The sequence below is a fragment of the Choloepus didactylus genome, chromosome 19, assembly GCF_015220235.1.
Source record: "Choloepus didactylus isolate mChoDid1 chromosome 19, mChoDid1.pri, whole genome shotgun sequence".
NCBI lineage: Eukaryota > Metazoa > Chordata > Mammalia > Pilosa > Megalonychidae > Choloepus > Choloepus didactylus.
Genome location: NC_051325.1, coordinates 63858531 through 63878151, shown reverse-complemented (window position 1 = coordinate 63878151; position 19621 = coordinate 63858531). Strand labels below are relative to the sequence as shown.

Below are 19621 nucleotides of genomic sequence, written 5' to 3'. Positions count from 1 at the left end.
TCCCTGGTTCTCCGCAGCTCGGGGCATAAGCAGTGGCCAGGCTGGGCTCCAGAGGTCACGGTTCTTGTTCTCATGGGAAAAGGCCTTGGCAGGGACTCAGCCTCTGTGGGAGGAGAAAGCTCTTTCCTTGTTGTTGGAGTGTCCTCCCTGAGGCCCGATGGTGTGGCCGGAGGACTAATCCGCTCTCCTGGAGGGACAGGGCTCCCCAGGGGCCTACGGCACCACTGCAGGGCACAGATGGATGCTTGGACTTGAACCCATGAGCCTCCCTTTCCCGTCCCCGTGACAAGGGCCCCGTAGAGACACCTTGGAGTGCCGAGTCCCAGCAGGAGGCTCAGCTGGAATTCCGGGCCCCGGGGCCATGGGACAAACACTCAGCAGACCGACGAATTCAAGAGAACACGCTTTATAAAGACTAAAGATGAACACTTATAGAAAATCCTCCTGCCTAATGCTACAGACACCACCAAAGAGCCGCACTTTTCATCATAGGGCCTTTTTACAAGGGGCAGACACCAGAACAATGCAAGGTCTTTTTCTCCCAGAGTCTTGAGGGGAAAGAACACAACTTGCAGAATGCAGCCAATTCTCGTCGTCTGTGTGTTTCCACCTCAGCAAATGTATTTATATACATCATTATTTAAGTCCCTTTGAGGCGAGCTCTGCCGCAACCTGGGATCAAACCCAGAGCCTGGTTCTGCAAAGACGAGGCCCTGCCCGCGTGCCTCTCCCCACTTGGGTGGCGCCGAGTTTTGAGGAGCAGGTGCGGCGGGCTCCGCTCCCAAACGCACTTTAATTCACTCTGCAACTCCACAAGCGAGCGTGAGTAATGGCTTTATAATTTGTAATTACCGTGAAATGGCCCTCCTTTGTGCCCATCCCATCCTTTCTTCTTCTGTTTACCCTATTAAAATTTAAATTTCCATTTCTAAGCGCGGCCAGCAATATTCTCATTATTTGACGAACACTTAAGTAATGTCAACAAATTCCCGATATGGGCCCCTGTGGAAGCCTGGAGGGGCCCCCTCGGTTGGGGTCTCCCTGCGCTGGGGTCGTTCCCACCAGAAATGACCGAGTTCACACCACTGGCAGCTGCCATCGTAAGGAGAAAAGTGATAAACTCAGTAATGACGTGTCATGGCCCAGGTGACAAGTGCCCCTTGCCCCTCCTGAGTGCTCTGCTCTGATGGGTCCCTGCCTTCCCTCCTCTCACTCTTGGGGTGCCTAGATTGTCCCTCACAATCTGTGGGTGAGGAAACGAGGGTCAGAGAGGACTGGAGGGCGTCAGGCTCCAGGGCCCGGCGACTTCTCGGCAGCCCCTGCCCCGGGGTCCCCAGGTGCCACTGAGGTCTTGCTCAAAACTTCAACTCCCAGTGGGGAAGACAAGGAGAGGAGGCTCAGGAACGTCACCGTGTCCCGTGCGTGATGACAGGCGAGGTGGCCGGGTTTCCTGGGATGGGGTCCGGCACAACGTCTGCAGGGGGAGCCTCAACACTGGCCCCGCGCCCCCTGCAAGGGGCCTGGGGAACATTGCCCGGCACAGTTGGCCGGAGCCCACGGGCGGTCGGTGCCTCTGCCTGGCACGTCCCCTCTTTAGAGCGAGGCCGAGAGGAGATTCTTTCCAAGGAAGTCCGGCTGCTGCCCTGGGGCTGTGCCAGGCCGGGACACCTCCACAGCTCACGTAATGCTCCACGCATCCCTTCTTCTCAATGGGGAAACTGAGGCTCAGAGGGTTCAGGGGCAGCCAAAATGTGGAGCGAGAAAGTGCAGAGCAAGCTTGGCCCGGCCCGAGCTCCTGACCGGGGCAGCTCCTGACGTTCCCAAGGGCAGCATGAGTGGGCGACACTCCTTTCTGGAAGCTTCTGTGAATAACAGTGCGGCTCCGTGAACAATGGCCAAGGACAGCAGGCAGTGCGGCCTCCAGGGCTGCAGATAAGGGAAGTTCATGGGGAGCCGGCGTGACCCAGGCTAGTGAGCTGAGAAAAGCCCGTGCTCCCCAAAGGGCTCCACCCAGCTCTCGCGCCCTCGTGCCCCTCTGTGCTATTCCGGGCCCCGGGCTCCAGGGCACACAGGTTTCTCACCACACCTCAGAGCAGGCTCCCGAAAACCCGGGACTTAGCTCCAGCCACTCCCCTTGGCAGGAAGGAGCGGAACTAACAAGGACACTCAGGGTTTCCGCAGACCCAGGTTAGAGTCCGGTTGGTTTGAGGGTTCACCCGTGGCCGTCCGTCACTGACCTGCAGGATGGGACAGGGCAGGGGGCCACTGCTCGCATTCCTGGGAATGTAACGTAACATTCACTGTTTTTATATGAAGAATGGATTTTTTTGATATTCAGCAGTTTTTAGATTCTCTTTGAATTCCTTAAAAAGGTATAACTAAAAGCTGGAACAACAGTGCTCCCTGGATCTGTTTACCATTACTTATTAAAATATTGACAAATTTACTTCATATGGAAAGTTTTGAGTTTCTCTCTGGGGCCATCCAAGCCAGAACATCCCAAACGCCCCCTTTCCGGTAACTGAAAAATCAACCAGCTGACATGCCCTGACTCTCGGCTGGGGCATCCTTATCCCGTGTCCCCATCTGGGGAGCTTCCCGAGGCTGCTGGTGAAGCTGATTGTTTATAATGGAGTCATTAAGTAGCCCGTGATGACTTAAAGATGTACATAGTAACCCCTAGAGCAACCCCTAAAACGTAATGCAAAGAGCTAGAGCTAAAACTCCAGTGGATGAAATAAAATTCTAAAAATTCAGTTAACATTAAAAAGGGAGAAAAGGGGGAAAAGAGGAATCACAAACAGAGGGAAAAAAACTTACAAAATCAAGTGGCAGCTCCAACTCTGAGACAAAGGGGCTACAGCCTTCCAACAAGTCAGGGGTTTTTAGGAGAGAGTTTTTAAAAAATCAAGATCCAAAGCATGCAGTCCGCAAGACATGAACCTTAAAGACGGGAAGACAGAGGTGGAAAGAAAAAGATGGGAAAACACAGACCATGAAAATGGTAAGCATAAGGGGCTGATTTACGTCAGCTCTTGGCATCAGGTGAGAAGGCTGAAGGTAAAGCACGTTGCCAAGACAAACAACAGGAGCACCTGCACACAACAGTCACATGAGCGTTCGCAGCGGGTTCACCTGCAACTGCCACAAACTGCCAACAGCCTTTCTACAGGTGAAAGGCAGAGACAAAACCAAACCAAATCTGTGGCACATCCAGAAAACAGGAACTGCCGGTAAGCACACCAACATGTATAAATCCTAAAACTTGCGGATGGAAAGAAGCCTTACACAGAAATTCTAAGACAGGCCAAACCAGCTACGGTGAGAAACACCAGGACCGTGTTGGCCTCTGGAGCTGGAGGTGGGAGAGTGGAGGCAGGGATTGATTCAGAAGGGCACGAGGGAACTTTCTGGAATGATGAGAAAGGTCTTTATCTCAACTAGAGTTTCAGTTACACACACAGGTTATACATGCGTTTGACAATACTCAGGAGAACGTCCACTTAAAATCTGTGCATTTCTCTCTTCATAAAATTTTGCCTCAAAATTGTAAACAAATATGAACATGATTTCATGAGATGCCTGCTGACATGTTTAGTATACTGATATCTGCACTTTATTTTGAAATACACTAAAAAGTATGAATAGAGGGATGACCAGGTGGAGAGATACGTGATAAAGCTGGCAAAGAAAAATGCTAATTGTGGAATTCACCTGGTAGATACATGGGAGTTTCCTTTTTCAAGTCAAGCAGCTTTTCTGGAAGTTTGAAAATGCTCACTATAAAAAGCTGGGGGAGAAATCCATTGGTGGCTTTTCCTCGTGGCGTCTTTGCCCCCCACGCCCTGGAGGTTCTCCCTGGCTCACTGCCCTCAAACCCTCGGACATTCCTGGGTCCCTGACGTGGCCATTCCCACCGCAGGCCGTGGCCTGGGCTGGACCTTGACCCAGGCTGCACAGCCCCCCACCTCCACTGGCCCTGGTCAGCCCCTAACCCTTCATGGGGGGTGTTTGGCCACCTCCCAGGACGAGGCTGGGGGCTCCCTCCTGCTTTGCTGGGGAACGTGGGTTCCCTAAGGAATGGTCCGTCCCCCGTTCCCCTTTAGTGTGTGAGCTCCCAGGGGCCAGGGGCCCCGTTTCTGCTGCTCACGCTCCATGAGGGACACATGGAAGGCACTTGGCCATTATTTTTGAATGAAGGAGTGAATTTCCCCTGCTCTGGAGGTTGAGGAAGTCCCCTCGGGCTGTGCCTCAGCCCTCATGGCATCTGGTCCTAAGGAGCCAGTGTCCACCGACGGGCAGCGGCTGTCACCCCGCAGTGGAAGTCCCGGTCCCCCTTCTCGGAGGGCTGCGGGGGTCGGGCCCCTTCGCACCCGTGTCCCCAGAACACATCCTGCCAAAAGTGCGGGTTCCCCAAAAAGTACCGGTCCCCCAACATTCACTTCTTTGTGGCTAATTATGTTAGGCATGCACAGAATGCTCCCCGCTCCGGCAGTCTACAGCCCAAAACGCTTCCCCTTCCAGATGAAAATGATAGCTGAGGAGCAGATAAAGAATTCACGAAAGAGGGAACAATGCCAATTTTCAATAAGTTCCTTTCTCTCCAGTGCTTTGTTACCCCAAATTGATGCCTTTGACTGGATGTCTCTTGGAAAAATTCTTAACTAATATGTAATAAAATCTATTAGAGAATAATTCAAGTTCTCCCACATATAGATTTTTGTAGATACAGAATGTTTTAGAAGAATTATTCTCTCACATGTATTTTATTAAAAGGCTTGGTGCTAAACATCGTTCTTAAAACAAAATTACTACCTGCAAGGAAATAGCTGTTTTTGAAAGAAAGAGGGGGGAAAAACAGCCTTTCCAATTGAGCCCTTCTGTATTTCATTATGAGTTGTTTGTTAAGTATTGAAAGGATAATGGATAACAATGCATTTGTTAAATGACAAAACTTCAAATATAAAGATTCATTTATGGGTTTCTTTCATTGCAGCATATGATTTTCTAAATCTATTCAAGGTTTATAGATTTTAGTGATTTGCACAGCATGTGAAAGCAGAGATGGAGATTTCTTTATCAAGTTTTGAAAAAACAAAGACGACAAAGGCAACGTTTCCCACAAAACTTCTCTAAACTTTCAGGGTGAACAGAAGCAATAATTTCTACAATAATCAGAAGCAGAGATGTAACCTCCTGGACGTCTCTGGAATTTTCCGCAGGTGTAAATTGGGAACTGTGATCGCCACGGCATAGCTCCCGACGCACACTTCTCCCCCTCACCGGCTCCTGGAATTTAGCTATGTGTAATGAACTGCAATCAAATGGCCATTTCCCTCCCACCCCTCTGTTTCCCTGGCAATTTAGCCGGTGAACTATGGCAGTGACACAAGCTGCAGAGTCTCGCTTCACTGAACTTTTAGGTCTTGCTGCAGGGGAAGCTTGAGGGTCACAGAACTGCAGGGAGCAGATCCGAGGGTCCGCCTGTCCTCCCAGGCCTGGGGTCGGCAGCCACACCTCGAGGAAGGCAAACTGGCTCTGTTCTCTGTTAGGAGGGCGGGAGGGTGTCACGAGTCTGCCAGATGTCATCACCCGAGAGGGCTGGTGAGGAAGACAGGCTTCCGGAGGGGACAGTGGAGCAGCGCAGACCACCGGCCTCCCTCTCGTCCAGCGCCTCGGAGGCTGCCCCATCTCCCTCGCTCCCTTCACACCACTGTGACCTGGGGGACCCATCATGTGTGGGAAGGCACACGTGGACCACTTGCTTTTTCGTCGGCTTTCGCTGCCACCACGAGGGAGAGGAGAGGGAACTCTAGGCCATGGGGGCATTTTCTAGGCAACTCATCAGCCCTCAGTTTCCAGATTTTTATGGGCACCAGAGGCAATGGTCCTACAAGGAAACAACTGCTCTCTAAGAACCAAAACATTTGGAGAACCAAAGGTTGCTCCCGGTATTATCCAGCGGAGAAACACAGACCTACAGGCCAGCAGGGCACGTGGTGCACGTGGATCACGGCTTCTCAAGGTTCCGTATAGCACATGCACGGATCAACCTCAAAATCACTGCACTGAGTGAAATAAGCTAGATGCAAAAGACGACACACTGTGTGAGTTCAAGTATACGAAACCTCCACAGATGGGAAGCAGATCAGTGGCTGCCTGGGGCTGGCGGTGGGGCTGTGCAACCATATATTTAAGTTTGTGGGGTCCTCTTTTTCTTGCCTTCTGCTTCTTGCCAGCCCTCAGTGGTGAATTTCTCCAGCACAAGTCACACACGGTCTGCTCAGAACTCCTGTTCTTCAGGTTTGGGGGCAGGAGCTCTGGAAGGTCCACCTTGACCTTCAGACGCTCAAAGTCAGGGCCCCGTTCACAGCTCACTGAACCCCACAGGGCTGACGTGCTGGGTCCAAGCCTCTATGCCCACCTTGTCACACGGAAAACTCTCAGTAGACCTCCTGTGATGTCTCTGGGCTTATGCATAAGAAGCACACATCCATGGTTTGAAAACCCAGGGTAAAAATGTTTTGATCTGACATGGAGTCAATTATACCATGTGTCATATGTTGTACTGCAATGGAATCAGCGATAAAATTGTTATTCTTCTAGAAGGGATTTCCTTCCCAAGGATTTGTAGCAACAGAAGTTTAGTAAACTGTTATTCAGGACAGGCAAGAGAATCTGATTTGTCAAACATAACCAACTATAAACATACAAATCATACATGGATTGTCTATTGTCAGAGAATTAAAGTACCATCCACCATCCTTGTTAGCACTTTGATTATGCTGAACTTTCTGTTTCTTTAATTATTCAGGAGGTATTTTAAGATCCTTGCATCAGAAACATCTCAGGGCTGATTATGTAGCTGTGGGCTACAGATGCATCAAAGGGCCTGGGAATGTTGTCTCAACACTAAACATATGGTAATGACACCAAGAACGTGGCTCGAACATAAATGTCCTGGAACTTCGGTTGTACTTGTCTCTGTGGATGATGATGCGCTGGGGTCTCTCTGGAAGCCTCGGCTCTTTCTCTGATCAGCAGACGGCTTCCTCCAAGGCTTGTCTCTCCAACACGATGTCCTCTGGTGTCGCCTCGCACGGCACCCCTGAACTGTCATCAGTGAGTGAACCTGCATCAGATACACCCAGGAGACTCAGAGGCCACAGAAAAGCGGCGAGTAGCCGCAAGTCTGGTGCGCCTAATAGGAAGTGGGCACCACAGACTCATGGGCCAGGTTGGATAGGCATCGCGCCCACCCCGGCGCTGGCTGCAGGTGAACGGTGCGAGCCGGAGAGCCACATCCTGCTCCAGGTGCATGAGGGAAGTGAAACATCTACAGGATAAGCTCATGGCAATCTGCCTTGGAATTTCCACTTTACAGTTCAAATTAAAAAATAGTTAACACTTGTTATTTGTTAAATCTGCCTCTGTTAAAATATGGCAGCGGCTCTTGGCCACACCGCGGCACCTGGAGACTCGCCAGACCCGAAACGCACCCACAGGGAGCGCGTCTGTGTCAATGCAGGTGAGCCCCACGCTGGCCGCTGGGCCCTGCCTGCCAGCTCCCCTTTTCCTGTTAATGGCCTCTTTCGGGGCCCAGAAAGGCACCTCCAGGAGCCCAAGTGACAGTCGGGCTCTGCGGACATTCCTGCCGCTCCAGGTAGGATGCTGGCGTTCTCCGCCCCAAGGAGGACTAGCCGCCACTCCCGGGGCCGATTCCTGGGGCCAGCCCAGAGCGCTGACCCGACCCAACACAAACCTCTCTCCAGGGCCTGCATGTGGACCAGGGCAAGCCGGCTGCCCACCCCACCGTCCTGCCCGAACACATGTCCAGGCTCCACGGGGAAGGTAGGCGGCTACGCTCTCCAGCCCCCCTCAGCCTCAGCAGTGACCCGGCAGTCACCCCGCGCCCAGGTGGCTCCTTGGATCTCAGCAATTGTCTGGAAGCTGCAGAGAAGTGTCCTTGGTTAACAAGCTTCCCCAAATCTCCAACAGAGAGCTGATCATGAATTCCCGACCTGCACCTCGGGGCAGCTCCGCGGCAGGGGACAGCCCTCCACCCTAACACAAGGTACTGTGGGAAACTCAGACATCAGCTCAATCGCAACCACTGTCCTTCAACATCAAGATGTGGCAGAGGTGTCCCTGTCTTGGCAGAGCCAGGGTTTCCGCTGTGGCTCCAGGCTCGGCCGAAGGTGCTGCCTGGTTCAGCTTGTGAAACGTCGTGGCTCAGAGCAAACTGCCCCCTGGCCCCTGGGGAAGGGACCGGCCAGACACCCCTCACCAACTCGACAGTGAGCCCTTCTGCTTGGAGCGGAGCAGCGCACTGTGACGCAGAATAGAGCAGCGAGAGCGGGCACAGCCGGCTGTCAGGAAGGCATGTGGCCATCGTGGGAAAGTCAGAGGCCAAGACACCACATTGCACCAAAGGAGGGCAGCGGTGGAGAACCATCTGCTCAAGTCCCTGCAGGGTCCTGAAGGGGCTTTATTCATTGCTCAAACATTTGATTACAAACAATTTTCAAACACACACTTTGAAAGAACTGTATGGTAAACAACCTCTATTAGCCTTACCACTTGTCCACTCATCCAGCCATCCCTCTCTCCATCCGTCAATCCACCTCGTTTTTGGATACAAACCAAAGTAAACTGCAGATGCCAGAACACGTCACCCCCAAACATTTCAGCGTGCACATCGTTGCCAAGGGCTCAGGGATCATTCATAGTTCATTTCCTTTGGGTGTGAAATGCACACATCTAGAGTGGGCCTTCCAAGGAATTGGGACACCCCTGGGTAAGGCAGCCCCCATCTAGACATCAGGTATCACCCCACCCCAGACAATTCCCCCATGCCCCAGACAATCTGGCTCCTGTCACTCCCAAGGAAACCACCGTAGAATGGGTTGGCTTGTTCTAGAACACCATAGAAATGGGTCATGCAGGGAGTACTCCATCCCACAAGGCCTCTCCACCCCCAGGTTTCCATGGCTTGTCGGGGCTGGCCCGGGTGTCAGCAGCCTGCCCCTGCACTGCTCGGGGCTCCACCCTTGAAGTTACCTGAGCTTGTCGAGGGCCACCTGGGCTGCCTCTGGTTTGGGGCAATTAGGAATCAAGCTGCTTTTAACACTCTCGGACGACCCTTTTGTTTCTCTTCTGTAACACCCAGGAGAGGAACTGCTGGGCCAGAGAGCAGGTGCAGGTTTGATTTGATTTTCCTTTTTGAAGACACAGATAATGGTACTCAACCTGCAAGCTGGGAGCTGAAAACAGGTGTCCAAACTTGGTCCTTCATCAGAATTGTCTGAAGAGGTTTTAAAAATACAGATTCCTCATCCCTCAGCCTAGGCACCCTGAGTCACTTGAGTGGGTCCAGGGAGCTGTACTTTTCTGCAGCTTCTGCAAACAACACTGCACACAGCCCTGTCCGGAGACCACGGTGGTGTCGGAATGGTTAGGGCGGGAGAGCCAGAGGCCACCAGGCTGGGGGTAAATATCCAACTACTGGCATTCTCGGGGCCTTTGCCTCTCACTGGGGATGCTGGCAGCAAGTGTCACCAGGCTGGGACAGACAGCTTACCAGGTGGGCAGGGTCAGGCTCCATGGAAGCTCAGGGACATGGTGGCTCTTCTCCGGACACAGCCCACTGATCAACTGACTCAGCCTCCGGGCCGGGGCCAGCTCCACCTTGGGTGGCCTCGACAGTCAGGGCTCAGCCCCCAGGGAAGGGCCGGAGCACATCAAGTGCAGCTCCAGGGCTGAGGCTACTTTGCCAGTTTTCTGGGCTGCGCCTGGGTCTCCACAGCATCAGTCTGAACACCCAGCAGACGCTCACGCATAGCCATGACCCAGGAGCAGCTGCAGGTGGCAGAGGGGTGCCCTCCTCAGTTCCACTCAAGAGCGGGATCCCCACTGCTGAGGCTGGAGGAGGGGGCTGGCAGGAAACAGACGTGAAGAAGTCTTCAAATGAGGCCCCGGAAACCTTGTCCCCACGCCTTAGAGGGAAGGGTAAGCGAACCATGAAGAAACACACTGAGAGACGGAAGAAGACGGTGGCACAGAGAGGAGTGGAAGCTAGTTTGTCCCCCTGGAACAACTAATAAACGACCAGGAACAACTAGTAAATAATCTGGAATAACTGCACGGGGACAAACGTGACCATCCACTCATCATACACCAACATGAACTGGGAGGAATGCCCGAGATTGCAGCATAAAATCTGTAAGTAAAAACTGCGGATCCAAGCTGGGAGCCCCCTCCTCCTACAGCCTGAATGGCAAAGCCTCGTGGTGCTAGAGAGACGCTTTCTCCCAGCAAGGAAATATAGCTCAGCTGAGCTCCAACTGGGTTTTAATTAACAAATGTGGACTGCTCAATATAAGATACAAATCCCCAACAAGCAGACAGAGGCTTTTGGTGACAATTGACCTTGGAGAGCCAGAGGGTGGCCGCAGGCTGGCCCTGAAGGGGGTTTTCTGTCTCTTTTTTCGGCTCAGTGGAGAAAGACTCAGCTGTTTTCAGTTCCCAGCGCTCTGACCCAGACAAGGATGGAGATAGCACAGGCAGAGAGTCTATTCAAATGCTAATGACCTCTCCCTAGGGGGTCTGTCTTCCTAAGAGGAAAGAGGTGGGGCCCAGCTCTACTACCCACCTTCCATTCAGAACCAGACCCCAGAGCCTGGGGGAAAACAGCCACGGGCCACACCTCCTTACACCAGTCTGGAGTTACAGGCTGACAGGCACCACCTGCTGGGTGGAAAAGCACAGTGACCTGAGGCATCACAGGGTGTACCAATTTTCCAGGACACACCCTCAGGGAAACTGGATACTGAATATTTCCTCCTCCTGGGACCTGAGCCCATTCTGGTCTGGGAAAACTTGACTGGGGCAACCAAGGAAAACATGCCTAGACAACAGAAAACTACAACCTACACTAAGAAAAACGAAGTTATGGCCCAGTCAAAGGAACAACCTTACACTTCAACTGCAATATAGGAATTGAAACAACTAATGCTAACTTAATTCAAAAAGTTTAGGAAGATATGGCAAAAGAGATGAAGGCTGTAAAGAAAACATTGGGCGTACATAAGGTAGAAATTGAAAGTTCGAAAAAACAACAGGCAGAATCTATGAAAATGAAAGGCACAACACAAGAGATGAAAGACACACTGGAAACATACAACAGCAGATCTCAAGAGGCAGAAGAAAACACTCAGGAACTGGAGAACAAGACACCTGAAAGCCTACACACAAAAGAATAGAAAGGAAAAGGAATGCAAAGATATGAGCAACATCTCAGGGAATTAAACGACAACATGAAATGCATGAATGTACATGTCACAGGTGTCCCAGAAGGAGAAGAGAAGGAAAGGGGGCAGAAGCAATAATAGACGAAATAATCAATGAAAATTTTCCGTCTCATAAAAGACATAAAATTATGGATCCAAGAAGTGCAGTGTACCCCAAACAGAATAGATCTGAATAGGCCTACACCAAGATACTTAATAATCAGATTATCAAACGTCAAAGACAAAGAGAGAATCCTGAAAGCAGCAAGAGAAAAGCGATCCATCACATACAAAGGAAGCTTAGTAAGACTATGTGTGGATTTCTCAATAGAAACCATGGAGGCAAGAAGGAAGTAGGGTGATATATTTAAGATACTGAAAGAGAAAAACCACCAACCAAGAATCCTATATCCAGCAAAAATTTCCTTCAAATATGAGGAGAGCTTAAAATATTCTCAAACAGACAATGACAGAGTTTGTGAACAAGATACCTGCTCTACAGGAAACACTAAAGGAAGCACTGCAGACAGAAAGGAAAAGACAGGAGTGAGAGGTTTGGAAAACAATTTTGGGAGATAGTAGCACAGCAATGTAAGTACACTGAACAAAGATGACTGGGAGTATGGTGGAAAGGGGAAGGTTAGGAGCATGTGGGACACTAGAATGAAAGAGGAAAGATAAAGACGAGGACTGTATAATTCAGTGAAACCTAGGGTGTGCAACAATTGTAATAAAAGGTTCAAATATGTTTTTACATGAGGTAGAACAAATGAATGTCAACATTGCAAGGTGTTAAAAATAGGGTGGGATTGGGGAGAAAATACAATCAATGCAAACTAGAGACTATAATTAATAAAAACATTGTATTATGCTTCCTTTAATATAACAAAGGCAATAAAGCAAAGCTAAATGCATATGGGGTGGGGGGAGACATAGGAGAAGGGTATGGGACTCCTGGCATTGGTGATGTTGTCTGACTCTTTATTCTACCTTAGTTTAATACTATCTTTCCTTTTGTTGCTTTCTACCTGTCATGTTTTTTTTTTCCTCTCTCTCTTTTTTTTTCTTTTTTTTTGTCCCTCTACCTTCTTTAACTCTTCCTCCTTCTTTGTGGAAGAAATGGAGATGTCCTTATATAGATAGTGGCAATGGTGCTGAAGACATAAATACGTGACTATACAGAGAACCAATGTTTGTTTACTTAGGATGGAATGTATGTTGTGTGAACAAAACTTTCTTAAAAAAAATGGGTTGATGAAAAAACCTTGAGGGCACTATGTTGCGTGAAATAAGACAGACACATAGGGACAAATATTGCATGGTCTCACTGATATGAACTAATTATAATATGTAAACTCATAGACATGAAATACAAGTTACCAGGATATAGAACGAGGCTAAAGAATGGGGAGTGGTTGCTTATCATGAGCAGAATGTTCAACTATGGTGAACTTAAACGTTTGGAAATGGACAGAAGTGATGGTAGCACATTCTGAGAATAACTAACAGTGCTGAATGGTGCATGAATGTGGTGGAAAGGGTAAGCTCAGAGTCACACATGTCACCAGAAGGAAAGTTGGAGGTTAAAAGATGGGAATGCATAAAACAGTGAATCTTGTGATGGACAATGTCCGTGATTAACTGTACAAATATTAGAAATCTCTTTCGGGAACTAGAGCAAATGTATGACACTATAACTAGAAGTTAATAATAAAGTAGCATATAGGAAAAAATATATACTATTGCAAACTATATACTACAGTTAGTATTATTTTAACATTCTTTCATCAACACTAATAAATGTACTATACCAAAACTATGAACCAATAAAGGAGGGGGGGTGGTTAGAGGTATGGGAAGATTTGAGTTTCCTTTTTTTTTTTTGTCTTTATTTCTTTTCTGGAGTAATAAAAATGTTCTAAAAATTGAAAAAAAATTAATTGTGATGATGCACAGCTGTATGATGACACCACGGGCAACTGATTGTACACTTTGGATCTTCGGATAATTGTATGGTTTGTGAACAATCTTATTATTAATAAAAAAATAGAAACACACTGACATCTGAAGGGAAGGAATGCATTATCTGGCTTGTTTCTGGGGATGGTAAAGCTGGACCCGGCACGCCCACACACTGCCTTGTCAAATTGGGGATCGTTCTTTACACCAGTGGCAGCGACCCCACCCTCACCTGCCGGGATCTGGTCTTCTACGTGGTGGGTGCGGCAGAGCACGGAGGCCGTCAGGCCCCTGAAGCTGCCGCCCGCTCCCCCACCCTGACCCCCAACCCCGACACAGGACACTGGGGATCCCCAACCTGACGTTTGGTCATGGGGCTGTGGTGAAACGTGTCTGTATATATCACTGGTCACGTTTCCAGGGCTTATTAAGGTCAGAGCATGATGGGTTGAGGGTGGGTGGAGTTAAATATGCAGCAGAATTTGCCATTTTGCCTTTGTTTCTTTTGTGTGTTTTGCGGATTTTTCTTGCTCACAATTAACTCGGAACTGAATTTTAAAAAAAGCCCTGCTCACCTCCGTAGCAAATACTATCCACTTCTCTCCTCCTTTGTTAGGTGGCACCCTGGCATTCCGGCACTCTAAATCAGTAAACAACATATCACAGACAAGTGAGCTGGTGCACGCACTTGATTGTCACTTTTGACGCAAAGGAGATGCGTGTCTATAGGGAAGTCCGAGAGGAACTCAGGGCCCGGGGTGAGAGGGGAGCCCCGGGCAGCCGCCAGATGTCACCTGCACTTGGCGAGGGCAGGAGGAACAGGGCTCCAGGGTGGAGACGGGGCAGCTGTTGGGCCCCCCAGGCCGTCCGTGGTGCGTGGCCAGTGCTAGTCCACTGCACGTACCGGAGCTTTGCAGGCGCTGGGAAGCTCCCCGCCCATTGCCACGGAGAACTGACATCACCGGAGGCTGAGCCTTCCCCCGGCACCTTGCACAACCCCAACTCACACCTGGGCTCACACCGGGGTGGCCTCCCTGCCGCCATGGCCGCCCCTCGATGCCCGTGGTCGCCCCCCACCCCTGCACATCTCCAGCCCCTGACCTGTCCCGGCAGAGTGGACACACTCGGTGTGGATTTGTTGGTGATGAATAAATATACAAGAATATCCACAACCTCCTAAGCCAAGATGATTTTGAAACGCAGGATATTCTGCGAGAGAGCATGGAGTGGCCATCCACAATAGCCAACGGAAATTCAGCCAAAAGGAGAGGAAGAGTTGGATTCTGCAGTAAAATAAAGTTGGCCAGGTTTCCCTGTCACCCTATAATTATATTAAAAAAGAAAATTGAATACAATTCTCTATCAGAGGATCTTTAGAAGCTCGTAGCTGCCAACCACATCCCACAATGAAGTAGGGGTGCTGACTTCAATTCTGAAGAACCGAACTTATTTGCCAAAATCATCAAAATGAAGTGCAGTGTGCCAATTCGTTTCATGAAATGAAACTGCCCGCTGGCAAAGGATGCAATTCTATTCCTTAGCAGGGAACTGGTCTACCATATTAATTTTTTCATACTAAACACATAGGCGCATCCCAATGGTCTTTTATTCTTATCCCCCTGGAGAAAGCATTGAAAAGTTTACGCTCTGATATCAAATCTTCTTTGAAAACAGATGAGATAAATCCATGCTTAGCAAATGAGGCCGCATGGGGAGTGGGTGGGAGTGGGCTTGGCACTGCGGCAGCCTGGTGGAGACCCCGGTTGGGTGAGGGTCCTCACAGTCGCCCCACGTGGGCCAGTCTTAAGGATCCGACGAGCATGTACACGAGGCCTTCACAGGGTCCCACCAGAGGCCACACCCAGGGAGTGCGAGCCATCCTGAGCAAAGCAGCTCAAGTCATCACGGGCAGATGATGTGCAATGCCAGCTCTGCCTCTCAGGCCACTTACACCTGGTTGTGGCAGCAAAGGGACAAAAGCCATGCCAAGGATGGCCAAGTGTCCATGGTAGTACATGGGCACAAGATAAATGTCGCTGATAAAGAGGTGAGCAGGTTGGACAGACAATTCCAGAACTCCTGCCCAACACAGACACTGAATGTTCTGCAGGAGCAAAAACACTTGCAAGAAAGTTGCCAGCAAAGTCTTGGGGAGAAGCCAGGGCTTGGAGTGGGTCTTCAAGAGTTAGTAGAAGAATCTCAGGAAAGACCATAGCACAAAATACTAGGGCAAAAACATAAATGGTGGGAAAGCCCATGGCATGGTGGTGATTTTTCTTTAAGAGGGGGATGCAAGTGGGGGCACACTATGGGATGAGTCTGGAGAAGCAGCTGTTGACCAGACTTTGGATCACGCATGGTGTGGGCATTCTGGCCAACAGGGTAGATAATGAGGGTTATGTTTAGGTAGATGAATCTACGGCAGTGAACAAAAAGAAGAGCAAGAGTAGGGTCAGAGTGAGAAAGAGGCCAGGAGAGGGGAGGATTTGAAAGTGACGAGCCATTAGGTGATGAGGGCATCAGAAAGACAGAACAAAAACCAGCAAAGAAAAAAAAATGTTCTGCAGGTCTCGCCTGGGGTTGCTCCTGAAGCCGCCAGTCACCTGGTGACTCGGCTCGGGGGTGTGCCCAAGACGGCCTCGCTCCCTTCTCCACGAGCTGACAGGCTCTTGGCTGGAGCACGTCTCTTCTTCTTCGTGTGTCTCCCCAGTGGCTTTGGCTCCTCACACCAAACTCAGCCGAAGAGGGCACGCCCAGTGCACAAGCATGCCTCACTCACAGCAGGCTTGCTGACGTCCCATTGACCAAAGAAAGTCACATGGCCACACGCATCCCTTGGTGGGCAGAGTGCCAATGTTTAATTGTGCAGCAAGAAGTATGCAAAGGAGTGAGGAAACTGTTTCAGCGGGCAATCAACAACATGGGAGCTGAGGTAAAGAGGTATCGCTGTCTCCCAGGGTTTTGAGCATGGCGTATCAGATTAGAATGGGACAGTTTGGATGGAAATGTCACATACATATTTCAAACTGGGTTCACCTAAAAATACTGGGGAGGGGCAGATTTATGTCTAGCTGTACCTCCACTTTCAAGTACAGCTGGGTCCATGGACTTGATTTCATTAAAAAAACCCAGCCTTTCTTTCTTTATGTCTCAGCTCTGTCTTCCTTTGTGTTAGTTTTGCTCCCAGGCCATCTCACTACATGGCTAATTCCCAGCAGCTCTGGGGTGGTAGATGGGTGTACAGATATTTGGATGGATGGATGGATGGATGGATGGATGGATGGGTGGATGGATGGATGGATGGATGGATGGACAGGCGGATGGATGGATGGGTGGATGGGGGGTGGATGAATGGGTGGGTAGGTGGGAGGATGGGTGGATGGGTGGGTGGTTAGATGGATGGGTATGTGAGTAAATGGATGGGTGAATGAATGGGTGGGTATGTAGGTGGATAGGTGGAAGGGAGAAACTTTCTCTCTCCCCAAAATTTCACACAATGGCAGGATACTTTCCCCTTGGGAGAACCGTGATTTAATAAATTGTGAGCTAAAATGGTGGAGTGCAGGGTGACCCCAAGCTGAGGGGCTCCTGTCACCCAGATCACACAAGACTGGTGTGGCTTCTCAAGTTGAGTCTGCACAGGAATCTCTGCCCTTGCCCCTTGGGCAGCACAGTCCTGAGCCCTAATTCCTTCCTCTCAGTATCCCGTTTCTGCCCCCTCCGTGAGACACAGGGGCCCACCTGGGGCAGCTCCATGTGGTGGTTAAGCATGTGATCTGGAGACATAAGGACTGGTTGCAAATCCTGGCTCCATCATCCACCAGCTGTTTAAACTGGGCTGCGCCTGGGCCTCAGCTGCTCACCTGTACAGTGGGGACAATGCACAGCCGACTGGCCGCTCGTGGTCACATGTCCCCCCAGCACCCACCCACCCGGGGTGCTGAGTCGGAAGAGGGGGCAGGAGGGGCCGACGACTAAACTCACCCTGAACGGGGCTGGGAGCAGTTGGCGCCCCACCGCGCCGTCCCATCCCCAGGACGCGTGGAAGGCGTCGATGGCTGGGAGCATTTGCCAAACGGAGCCGTGCGGCTCCAGTGCATCCGCGGCTCTCGCGAGAGTTTCCTTATGAATAAAAGAAATGCAAACTGGGGAGAGACATACACAAATATTTTGAAAGTGTTGGGATGCATGTCTTTCAGCTTCATTCTGTTGCCAGATCTCTGACAACACCTGGTATTTTGGGGGCCGGCAGAATCATGCCTCTGTCAATCTGCATTTTGCAGAAAATGTGGCAGCCACTGAGAATTTGGACAACCTGAATAAGCGAATAGATGGGGCCAAAGGGAAAACAGAATTCCATTTTTCCTGAAAGAAATGAAGCCATAGGCTTTTGCACAAGGTCAGTGAGCTGATGTTGAGAGGGGGGAAGGAAAAGAGAAAAAAAAAAAAGTCATCACAGAAAAGGAACAGAAAGTCATGGATATGTACGGAACTGAAAAATATATCATATGGGAACATTTTAGAAGTAAAAGTTTAGGAGCATTTTACCGTATCTGAAAACCATTTGCTGGAGTGGTTTGTTTCCTGGCAAAAAAAAAATCATATATTTTGATGCTCTCTTTTATATTTAGCAATGCACAAACTGCTAGAATGAGACACAAACTATGCCTTCTTTTAAATTGTTATTGCATTTTTAACACCAAATTAGCTCTCGACACTGGGTTTGTGCTTGTAGCCAGCACATTTTAGCTTAGAGTTCTGCTTCAGGAAGGAGCATGCACTCAGCGGAATGAGAGCATTTTTGCTTACTCAAGCCTTACACATCCTCTAAAGAAATTTTTATTGCATGTATCTGGAACAAATGGCTGAAAAAAACATGAACGTAAATTCACCAATATAAGAGCACAGGTGACATAAGGGATTTAAAGAGATGCACTCTCCTTCAGACATGATGATGCCTGGAAGTTAACAAAAAATATCATGTTATTGTACTCAGATTTTATTTGCATGACCTTTCTTGGTTTTCAAAGAACTCTCCCCAGAAACTGTAGAGCTGTTTCTTAGTCTCAGCACTGTTGATGTTTGGGATCAGGTAATTCTCTGTGATGGGCATCCTTGGCACTGTAGGATGTCTGGTGGCATCCCCTGGCCTCCAGAGGCCAGTTGCCTTCCACTCCCCAAGTTGTGATAACCAGAAACGTCCCCCTGGGTGGCAAAATGGTCCCCACTTGAAGCTGGCTGGTGAGCTGGAAAGGGGACTGGATCCCTGGGAGCCCCAAGTTCCTCCAGCTGTGTGCACTTCAGTTCGTTCATCTTTAGAAACGGCACGAAGCTGCCTGCCCCCTGCCTCTCACAGAAGTTGTCTGAAAATCAAGAGGAATAACTGATGTGAATCTGCCTAAAACAGCCTCTTGAGCTGCATGATCCTTGTTAGAAGAATCGACATGTGAACAAAGCATGTAGCATTAGTCCGGTGGGCAGAGGGAAAAACTAAGGCCCAGAGAAAGGGCGTGGCATCCTCAGATTCAGACAAAGGGCACGTGCACCCTGGGCCACAAGTCTCATCCTTCAGCCTCTGTTGGCCAGGTGGGCGTGCGAAGGCAGGTGGTCAGATGCTGAAGTTCGTAGCCTTTCCCGTGCAGAGGTTCCCTGGGGAGCATATCACGGGGCAGCTCTTTACCAGCCCTTCTCGCCCCTCCCCGTGCCCCCCGCCACCTCCTTCACTGTTGTCAGCCAGGTGTCTGGTTCGATCACCAGGACTTGATAATCGCATTTCCTTGTTCCCAGGAAGACTAGAACTTGGCTCCTCCAAGGGTCTTCAGCAGATCTTTATTGACTCCAAGTTTGTCTATCATGGCTCTACCATTTTCCAGGCACTGTGAGAAGTCCTGGATTAAGAGTGGGACGGGAGGTTTCCCATGAAGATGGGATAACAGAGACTGGGTTCACCTACCACCTATCCCAGAACAACTCAATATCCCAGCAAAGCAGATGGAAAAGGGTTCTCAGACCACGAACGTCAGGCAGCACAGACAGGGACCCTCGAGGCAGCAGAAGCAAAGGAGGGGAGCTCCACGACTGCCCCTGCTTACTGCCTGGAGAGAGTGTCCAGGCCCAGTGAGGGAGAAACCAGGCAGAGCCCAGAGGTCCCCTGAGTTGAGGGGATGGGGTTGGGATTCTGGGAAGGGGCCAGGGAAAGGCGTTTAGAGAGAGTAATGCGGGGCACCTGAGAGGGGAGTGCTTTAGAGTGAGTGACAGCTCTGGAGAGCTGTAGAAAGCCTCCCTGAGTCTTCAGCTGAACAGTACCGGGCACACATATGTAGGAAACTACCGTAAGCTGCACAGAACCACCTGAAAGAATCAGAGGAAAAAAT

The 19621-nt window shown here is 49.9% G+C and overlaps 1 protein-coding gene across 3 annotated transcripts in view; it reads right to left on the bottom strand.

Annotated features, from left to right (window-relative positions):
• The window catches only part of CDH4 (cadherin 4), a 607874-nt gene that overhangs the window by 393265 nt on the left and 194988 nt on the right, over positions 1-19621 (bottom strand). The window lies entirely within an intron of this gene.